Here is an 11,019-nt window from a genome sequence, read left to right on the forward strand (position 1 = left end):
ATTGATTCCAACTCCTTAAACCTCACTTTCATTTGCATATTATTTTGGTGTGTGACAGTGCTCTCTACATCTGCATTTACAGACATATTTTTCAAAGGTGTGTCATGTGTCTGATTCCTCAAACATCCATAACACAGATTTGTGTTTAATATTCGCTGTTGCCAAAATATATTATAGATTTTTTATAGCTAATGTAGCTCCAGTTGTATTTTTATTTATAATAATTATCAGAGTTGCTCTGTAGCTCCACAAGCAAAAAGTCATCAATAATCTATAGATTCCAAATTTAATGTGACTTTGATCTCTAGAAGTACATTTTGCATGTGAAAATTACTGGTTACATCATGATTCTACTAACATTGTACCATACTTCTTCAGTAACTGTCTTTATGAGCAGATTCTCACAACGGAAACTTCCCATCGCAACCCCCTCAGATTTAGTAGTAAAATGGCCCAGTGGATATCCCTTCAAAAACTGAACACATATCAAGCATGGAAACAGGAAGAAAGTGTACTGAAATGTGAAAAAATAAGCAAAATAGTAACGGTGAATGGCCCAAGTGAGTTGCAAGAAGCGCGGAGTCATGGTTGCGTGGTCACAGTGTTTGACTGCAAAGCTGGAGATCTGTGTTTTAATCTCTCATCATACCCATTTTTTTCCCCCATAAATTTATGAATTGTCCGTCTGGTCATTGACGTGTCTGTTCTCTTCTGTGATCTTGGAAATTGTCATGCTATACATAGGTCACAGAATATGAGTCATGTGGTAAGAATATATGATCGTCGCAAGTAAATGTGATGAATAGTGAGAGCAGACAGATGCTGCATGGACCTCTCACAGAAATGAAATAAACAGGTGTGAACTATGTTACAACAAAGGAGTTCAAGAGTTAAAATTTCTGAAACAAAACGCAAGAGTCACAACTTGGGATCTGCATAGAACAAAGAGGAGGTATACGTACGTCTGAGGGTCCTTGCCTTACACCTCGCTGTTGCAAATGGATGTTTTCACCAAACAGGCACATCAATGACTGGACAGACAGTTCATAATTTTGTGGAAAAGAAAAGAAAAAAAAAGGAAGAGAGAAGATCTGTGTTCCGTTCTTGATGGGCTTTCCACTGGACAATGTCACCACTAAATCTGAGGGGGTTGTGATGGGGAGTTTCCCTTGTTAGATCAATTCAAATGGGTTTGAAATTGAAGTTCACCCTGCAGTTTTCAGTTCAAGGAGTTCCTTTCATGTTGTTTTGATGTTAACATGGTTCACAAGTGTTAAATTCAATTCTGCAGTGACATTTGCAGCCGCCATGCTCTTATTTTCTGCCACAATCCTCTTTGATCAGTGTCTGTCATGATCAGTCAAAACATACTTTTGACCATGTTGTAACTTAGTGTATGATGTTTTTCAGTTTTCCCTGTATGTAGTATAAATATTCAGAATGGTGCCTCTTGAAACACCTAACACTTTGGCTACTTGGGTTATTTAAGCACTCATCATATGAGTACCAACAATTTACCCATATTTGAATCCACTTAGCTCTGACATAGTGCACTCATGATTACCTTGAACACTATTGTGACCACGACTGACACTTGTAACATATTGAGGACATTGAACAGCTGCCATTCATGGTCAACTGGCTGACTGCCTTGCACAGGCTGAATATTTTTATGATAAGGGTGGTATATAAAGATTGGCATAATAATAGTTTGTAATCTTGATAATTACATTTAGCTGTCATGTTCAAAAGTTTGCTAATTTATGCAGGCTTAATTCACTAATGAAGATTGTGATCTGGTTCAGAAAAATTGTGGCAACAAAAGTATGTCAGATCCTAGAATCTAACAAGCATAATGGCTAAAATGGCAAAAGTAATTTTGGGTGTGACCAATCTATACTACTGTACTATATAAAGACAAGTCATTTGACGTTGTTACTAAATTCTTGAAAAGTTCATGGATTTACTTCAAATTTTTACATCACACACTAATGACCATCCAGATGAACACAGGCTATAAATTTTTAATATATATATTACATAAATATACTGCATATTTAATATATAAATGGGAAACATTGTTACCATATATTTTTAAAAAATTAGCTTTTCTTCAGTTGTGGAATGGATAGCAATGCACTTATTTCTGGGTTCTTACTTCATGTATGTATTGCCTGTTGTCCTACCACTTAGCAAAACAAGAATGGCTCCATCTAAGCTACTTATTTGGTTTTCATTGGCCCATATAGTACCACATAAGTAATAATTTCCTGGGGGGGGGGGGGGGGGGGGAGGGGGAAGCAGAGGCAGGTACATTGACCATTTGAATTGACCTAACAAGGGAAACACCCCATCGCAACCCCCTCTGATTCAGTGGTAACACGGTCCAGTGGAAAGCCCGTCAAAAACTGAAGACAGATCAAGCATAAAAAGAGAAAGAAGGTGCACTGAACTGTAAAAAAAGAAGCAAAATAGAAACAGTGAATGCTCCAAGCGTAAGGTGTGCAACATTGAGCGAGTTGCAAGAACCACAGCATCATGGTTGCATGGTAACAGTGTTGGACAGCAAAGCTCGAGATCCGTGATCAAATCTCCTTCGTGCCCATTTCTCCCCCCCCCCCCCCCCCCCCCCCCCCCCTCATAAATTTATGAACTCTCCAACTGGTCATTGACATGTCTGTTCTCCTTCTGTGGTCTTGGCAACTGTCATGCTATATGTTGGTCACAGAATATGAGTCATGTGGTAAGAATCTACTATTGTCGCTACATGTGGTACTTGTGTAGAGGTAAGGGGAGGTATATATGTCCGAGGGTCCCTCCGTTACACCTCGCTGTTGCAAATGGATGTTACACCATACCATGACACAGACACAAATTTGAATTCAGCGAACAGACACATCAATGACAGGTTGGCAGTTCATAATTTTGTGAAAAAAACAAAGGCGGGAGGGAGATGTGAACATGGATCTCCAGCTTTGCAGTCCAACACTGTGACCAAGCAGCCATGACACCAGACCTACCCATAAATAAGTTCAGTGTCAAAGTAAAATCATTATATATCATCTGAGCTGTTTACCCATGACCTAAAATAAAATACAAGCATTGTCAAAAACTAAAATAATGGAAAACTCCCATGTCTGAGTTAAATCTGAGTGTCAATATTAAAGTAGACTGCCAAACCAATACCACACAATAGGTATTGGGTAAATTGCAAACAGAAACCAATAGAAGACATTGTTATTAAATACTACAAAGTAAGTTATGTTAATACCAATTTGAAATACAGGATGTATATAATTAAAGTTAAACTTTCAAACCGCTGTAGAAATAACACCACTGGTCAGAAAGACGTCAAATTGCAACAGAATATTATTGGAGAATTGTGAAAACGTATGGCAGAAGAAAAATAAATAGTTACGAAATGTAGCAATAGATGGCGCTGTAAGCATCATAATTTAATAGTGGTCAACTACAAATGACAAAGGAATCATACAACAATGCCTAAGGTGTACATTTGAAGTCACACAAACTGTACTACTCCGTGTGCATGGGTGTACAGGTGTGATACTGTTAGTTACATAAACCCATCCACCATGGCAAGCTCATATCACATTGGATGCGAAAAATCAGTTTTTAATTGTCTTGATGCCAAAAACCGCATAAAAAAGCATCAGTCAAAATCAAATCAGATTATTGATTTCCATGTGACTGGTGCAAAAGATGTTCAATATGATGTCCACCATTATCTGCAATAAGTTGAAATTGAGAAACAGCATATTCCACAACTGATCAAAGTGTTTCCAGGGTCACATTCAGAATGTGATGTGCAGTGCATGCCTTCAATGCATCTAAGTTTGCAATCAGAACACTGAACACAACATCTTTCAGATAGCCCCACTGCCAGAAGTCACATGGATTAAGATCAGATGATCAGGATGGCCAGGCTGTACAGAAATGGCGGCTGCAAATTATAGCATTTCCAAAATGGCGCTTCAGCAGCTGCTTAACTGTATTTGCAGTGCATGGAGATGTGTCATCTTGCATAAAAGTGATCCCATCCATGCTGTTGGAGAGCTGGAATGATGTGGTTGTGCAAGAAACTCCCATAGCACTTACCAGTGATGGTACATATAACAGGACCAGAAGCACCTGTCTCTTTGAAAAAATATGGCCATAAACCTGCACCAGACAGTGACCTTTTCAGGATGAAGTGGTACTGGTTGATTTGCGTGTGGATTTTCCATTGCCCATATTCGACAATTCTGTGTATTGACATATCCTGTCAGATGTAAGTGGACTTTGTCTGTCCACAAAATCTTCCACGGCCAATCATTGTCCACTCCCATGCTAACAAGAAATTCTGAAGTGAAGATCTCTCTTGCTGGCAGGTCAACAGGAAGCAACTCGTTCACATGGGTAATTTTGAATGGATAGCAAAGAAGGATGATTCGTAGGATTTTAGGCACCATGCTCACTGGTATGTCCAATCTTCAGGCAATTCTCTATGCACTTGATGTTTGCTCATCACCACTCGTCTCCTCCTGCATTGCTGTGGCCGCTGCTTCCACTGACGTTGAACCAATGTGTTTTGTCCCTCTACCAGGTTGCACACCAAAAGAACCCGTCTTTTCAAATTTCTGAATCATTTTCTCCAGACCCACAGCAGTCATCGGACCAACGCCTTTTTTCAAACCCTACTGTGTCTGGAATTTCTGCAGAGCAACGTGTATAGTCATCATTCTTGTAATACAGCCTTACAAGCAGAGTGCGATGTTGCAGTGAGACAGTCGTGGCAAACGTTACAGTTGCATAAGGAGGAAAAGCTGTGTACCTGGCGTGTTTATACCAATTTCCATGGGTCGTGCACATGACAGGTGTTTTCATTTACATGTTTTTTTTTTTTTCTTCTGCCATAACATTTTCCTCTTCTCTGATAATATTCTGCTGCAATTTGATGTCATTCTGACCAGTGGTGTTATTTCTACAGTGTTTCGAAAGTTTAACTTTAATTATAATCACCCTGTACATTGAATTTATACAACTCAGTAATTAATGTAGGCAGGCTGGCATAAAAGAGAATGCACTAATCAAACCCAATAATTATAATAGTATAATGCGCGCCAAGTTACATGAAATAAGAACCCAGAAATAAGTGCATTTCCAGCCATTCTATACCTGAAGAAAAGCTAATTTTTTTTTTTTTTTAATTCATCTGGATGTTCATTAGTGTGTGGTGTAAAAATTTGAAGTAAATCCAAGAACTTTTCAAGATATTTGGTAACAATGTCATACGACTTGTCCTTATATTGGACCATAGTATAGATTGTATTGTATTGTATGTTAACCGGGAACCTAGAAACGACAGAGGGGCTCCATCCCCGCCGCAGCCACAGTGGTCCACAACCCCACACTGAACCCAGGGTTATTGTACAGTTTGTTTGGCCCCCTGTGCCCCCCCTCCCCCCAGGGAACGTCTCACACCAGACGAGTGCTTGTGTGGTAGAGTAATGGTGGTGTACGCATACGTGGAGAACTTGTTTGCACAGCAATCGCCAACATAGTGTAGCTTAGGCAGAATAAGGGGAACCAGCCCACATTCACCGAGGCAGGTGGAAAACTGCCTAAAAACCATCCACAGACTGGCCAGCTCACTGGACCTCGACACAAGTCCTCCAGGTGGATTCGGGCCAGAGACCAGGTGCTCCTTCCCACTCCGGAAAGCCATGTGTTACACCGCTCAGCTAACTGGGCAGGCCATAGTATAGATTGGTCACACCCAAAATTACTTTTGCCATTTTAGCCATTATGCTTGTTAGATTACAGGATTTGACTAATTTTGTTGCTACACTTTTTCTGAACCAGATAACAATCTTCATTAGTGAATTAAGTTTGTGATTAAGACTACATTATTTAGCAAAATTTTGAACATGACAGCTTTACACATTTTCTAAACAGCTGTCTCTTAGTTAAAGCAAATGATTCCTGGAATTTGTAAGTCATCTACATTATTAAATTTTTGCCCTACATTTTTATAAACTAAATGTAATTATCAAGATTACAGACTATTATTTTGCCAGTCTTTATATACCACCCCTACTATAAAAATATTCAGGCCTTGCAAGGCAATTAGCCAGTTGGCTACGAATGGCAGCTATTCAGTGTCTTGAATATTTATACTACATACAGGGAAAACTGAAAAACATCATACACTAACAAGGGAACCTCCCCATCGCACCCCCCTCAGATTTAGTTATAAGTGGGCACAGTGGATAGGTTTGAAAAACTAAACACAGATCAATTGAGAAAACAGGAAGAAGTTGTGTGGAACTATGAAAAAATAAGCAAAATATACAAACTGAGTAGTCCATGTGCAAGATATGCAACATCAAGGATAGTGTGAGCTCAGGAGCATCGTGGTCCCGAGGTTAGCATGAGCAGCTGCGGTATGAGAGGTCCTTGGTTCAAGTTTTCCCTCGGGTGAAAAGTTTACTTTCTTCATTTTCACAAAGTTATGATCTGTCCGTTCGTTCATTGACGTCTCTGTTCACTGTAATAAGTTTAGTGTCTGTGTTTTGCTACCGCACCGCAAAACCGTGCGATTAGTAGACGAAAGGATGTGCCTCTCCAATGGGAACCAAAAACATTTGATCGCAAGGTCATAGGTCAACCGATTCGTCCACAGGAAAACACGTCTGATATATTCTATACGACACTGGTGACGGCATGTGCGTCACATGACAGGAATATGTTGTCAACCCACCTAACTTGTACACTTGGCGAATGGGTAAAAAGATTCTTCTACCTTGCCCGATTTAGGTTTTCTTGTGGCTATGATAATCACTTCCAAAAAAGTGATTAAAACATAAGCATTTGTCACATAAACTGAAAATAAAAGTTAAACTTTTCACCCGAGGGAAGGCTTGAACCAAGGACCTCTCGTTCCGCAGCTGCTCACACTAACCAAGGGACCACAGCACTCCCAAGCTTGCTATTTCCTTGTTGTTGCCTATCTTGAACATGAACTACTCAGTTTGTATATTTTGCTTATTTTTTCATAGTTCCACACAACTTCTTCATGTTTTCTTGATTGATCTGTGTTCAGTTTTTCAAGGCCTATCCACTGTGCCAACTTATAACTAAATCTGAGGGGGGTGCGATGGGGAGGTTCCCTTGTAAGTAATAACGTGGTCAAAAGTGTGGGTTGATTGATCATGACAGACAGTGATTGAAGAGTATTGTGATGAAAACTAAGAGAACAAAGCTGCAAAAATCACTGCAGAACTGAATTTAGCCCTTGTGAACCCCGTTAACACCAAAACAACATGAAAGGAACTCCATAGAGTGGAAACTGCAGGGTGAACTGTAATTTCAAATGCATGTAACGGAAAAATGTTGTGACGGAGCCATAAAACCTGGGCTATGGAACAATGGAAGAAAGTCATTTGGTCAGGTGAGTCTTGTTTCACACTGCTCCCAACTTCTGACTGAGTTTGTGCTCCAAGAGTGAAACATGGCGGGGCTGCAGTGATGATTTGGGCAGCCACATCAAGGTATTCCATGAGACCTGTCATTACACTGCAAGGCCACAATACTGCCAAGGATTATGTGACCATTTCGGCTCATCAGGTCCACCCCATAGTACATTATTTGTTCCCCAGTGATGATGCTGTGTTTCAAAATGACTGCCTCTTCACACAGCTCACAACATCGATGACTGGTTTTGGAATCATGAAGATGAACTGTTGCATGACCACAATCACCAGATCTCAATATTACTGAGACTTTGTGCCTACTTTGGAGAGAAGTGTACAGGATCGTTGTCCAACTCCATTACTGTTACCTGTACTTTCCACTATTTTTCAGGAAGAATGGTATAACATTCCCCTGAAAATCATATGGGGATATTTTATTCATCCATTCCAAAATGGCTGGAAGTTTTTTTGAATGCCATCGGGTTTTCTGCACCATGTTAGGCATGGTAATGTGTTATGTTTTTGGTGTTTCCATATTTTTGTCAACCCGCTGCAAAATGATGTGTTACAGCAATCAGTTTTAAACATGGTAACATTTCTGTGTAAAGAGTTTGCAATTATTTGTTGGAATCTTCATTTCTATCGAGATTTATGGGACACTTATGTGCATGAACATTTAATTTGTTGTCAGTTTTGGTAAAATATGGTTTTCAAAAAGACAATTGTACATACTGTCAGTGGTTATTGAACTTCAGTTAGTGGATGATTAATCAGACTATGTTGAGGGTGAATTCAGCGAGTTATAAAGTAATGCTGGGCAACAGCAAAGAATGAGATTAATGAATTACCACAGAGTGAGAATTTCGGTTAAGATATCAAGATATAAGGGTGCTGTACTTGGCTGTTAAATGATAATGTGTTGGGTGAACATTGACTGGACAAGTTTTAAGAGAGCTACTGGTGCAACAACAAGGAAAGTACTGTTATTTGTTAGAGACTGTAAGGAGTAAGAGTATGTTAAGGAAAATAAATCTGCATACTCATGAATCTGAAATCCCGTGGTATTACATTCATTATTGTTGAGAGAAGTTAGAATATCCAAAAAAAATTTCAGTTTGAGACTACGGAGGACAGAAGATTCTACAACCAAGTACATCCATTTATTAGCTGTAGTCAAGGAAAGTCATTTGTTACTATATCTCTCCTGTTTAATTCCAGTACCCAAATTAAAAATCATTATGCTTGTACACTTCGTACATTTATTTCCGTTACATGTGGGGAGCCAACCTCTACTACAAAGCTGAGATGAACCACACCCAGCCTCCAATCATTTTAGTTTTTTTCCACTTATCTTAATATGGTACCCATATTAACTGAGGTGTCCAGAAGCAAACTGCAGTAAATCCATTTGTTTTCTAAACTGAATTGTTGCCACCATTTTGTTATCTATGCTGCCATCTATCGATTACACACTTAAAACACAATCAAAGCAGCTTGTGTCTGCCCTAAAACATACCTGCAAAATAGGCTATGGATGTAAAAGATGTAAAAGTCTATGTAGCCACTTCTGGTTGCGAAGAAAAACTGAGTAAATGCTTTGCATGATAAAGTGGCAGAAATCTGTGTATCCATAGCAAATGCCATTATCAAACAGTTGCTAGTTCAATTTCTAGTAGGGTTCATTTTTGTGTTAACAATAATGACAGGAAATATATTAGCTGCTAATGACTCACCATGTGCATCAGGAGGGTGACAGAAAATGAATGTTCAGGAGGTGCAGAGATCAACCTTCTGTGGGATGATGTATTACACTCCACAAAATGGACATCGTCAATATTCAAGAAACCTTCAGAACAAACCATTAACTTGCACTGTGGACACTGAATGAAAAATGGTGCACCGCAGTGATCACAAAGGTTCACATCAAGGTCAAAGGCGAACTCCTTGGGAGTTACAAACCATGCAGGACATTCAGCTAGGTATCCACTCTCAAAGAGTGATGGAAGGTGATGGCATGTAGCTGAATGCAAAACAATATGTCGTGGAACTTATCATGAAACTAGCTATCCTTTAAGGTGTAGCTGTAGATAGTGCGATAATATGATTTATAGGCGGGGGAGGGAGGATGGAACATCCAGAGGTGGAATTTGTCCAGTGGTTTCAGATGACAAGAACTGCAGTGTCACACACTTATACTTTGCTCTAAAGGAGTACGAGTTTTACACACAAACCAGGAATGAAGCAAATGCAAATTTTTAAGTTGTTTTGACCAGCTATTGGCCAAAAGCAGTGCTTATACTATTGTTGTAGTTCTCTTACACCCATTTTCCCACTCTTGCTTGCTGTGATTTAAATATTCCCTACTGCCCTTGCAAGATCACGCACATGAGAAGGAATCATAGGGGGCAGAGCACCTCAAGCTTCTCGCTGCACAATAAATAACTTTCCAGCCAATTTACCATCCAGATTAACAATCAGCATAATTATATACGAGTGTGTTAAGGTACTGACGTTAGTTGATCTTGATACAACTCTCTTGGTACCTCTAATTTCCAGGCTTCCTTTTGTATGCATTTCTTCTTCAAATCCTGATTGGTCAGAGTTGAAAACAAATTCTTTACTGAACAATGGGATAAGTTTGTTTATCTCATCTACAAATTTTTGGGCCAATTCCACTATTTGCTGTGCATCATCAAGTTGACATTTTGTTTGAAATTTTGTTATTTTACGTCCTCTAATTCTGTAGCACCGTTTGAAGTTGTGCAACCATCTCCTGCTTCTCTTGAAATCACTGTAATTTTTGTCGTGTACAATTTTGTGTAGGAAGTCACTATCCTGCACATCCTGTAACTTGTATCAAGCATCCTTGAAACATGTAAACACCAGTAACAAATGCAACTTGTTCTCCCTTGAATATCCATAATTTTTCTTATGCACTACAGTCATATTGCTGCATACTTATTCGAAATCTTAACATAATATTTTTGTTTCTTTCTTTTTTACTATGTTGCGGATCATCTTCCACATTTGTGATTGTGTTTAGTATCCACTGCTTGTATGACAATTGTCCTTTACAGCGTTTTGCTGGAGATGGTATTTGTGGCTTTGTCCAACAAGGGTGATGAAGTACACGGCTTAACACTTGTTTCAATATCACTTTCACTTGTTAAGCATGTTATCACCATCATTGTACTCCTGGTGCACATTGTCCGCACTGTCGAGTGTATACGACACCACACCTTCCATTGACCCATTTGGCAGAAATGCTAACATTTCACCTGCCACTTCTTTCTCACTCTGCAAAATTCCTTGGGCTCCTTTCTGGCAAAATGTCAACTTTGGCAACTGTTTTTGTAGATATAATACAATGTTTGCTTTGTTTATCATTGCAAATGCCCTGCTTTGTGATGAACATCACTAGTGCTGTAACACTGTTGCGAGTTACTTGTTGACTAAGCAGTTCAACTATGCTCCTTAACCTTATGCTGTGCTCAGCATTGGATACCCCCATTCCCACCCCCAGTTGCCAATAGCAGCCAATATATTG

The sequence above is a fragment of the Schistocerca cancellata genome, chromosome 4 (genome assembly GCF_023864275.1).
Source record: "Schistocerca cancellata isolate TAMUIC-IGC-003103 chromosome 4, iqSchCanc2.1, whole genome shotgun sequence".
NCBI classification, from domain to species: Eukaryota; Metazoa; Arthropoda; class Insecta; order Orthoptera; family Acrididae; genus Schistocerca; species Schistocerca cancellata.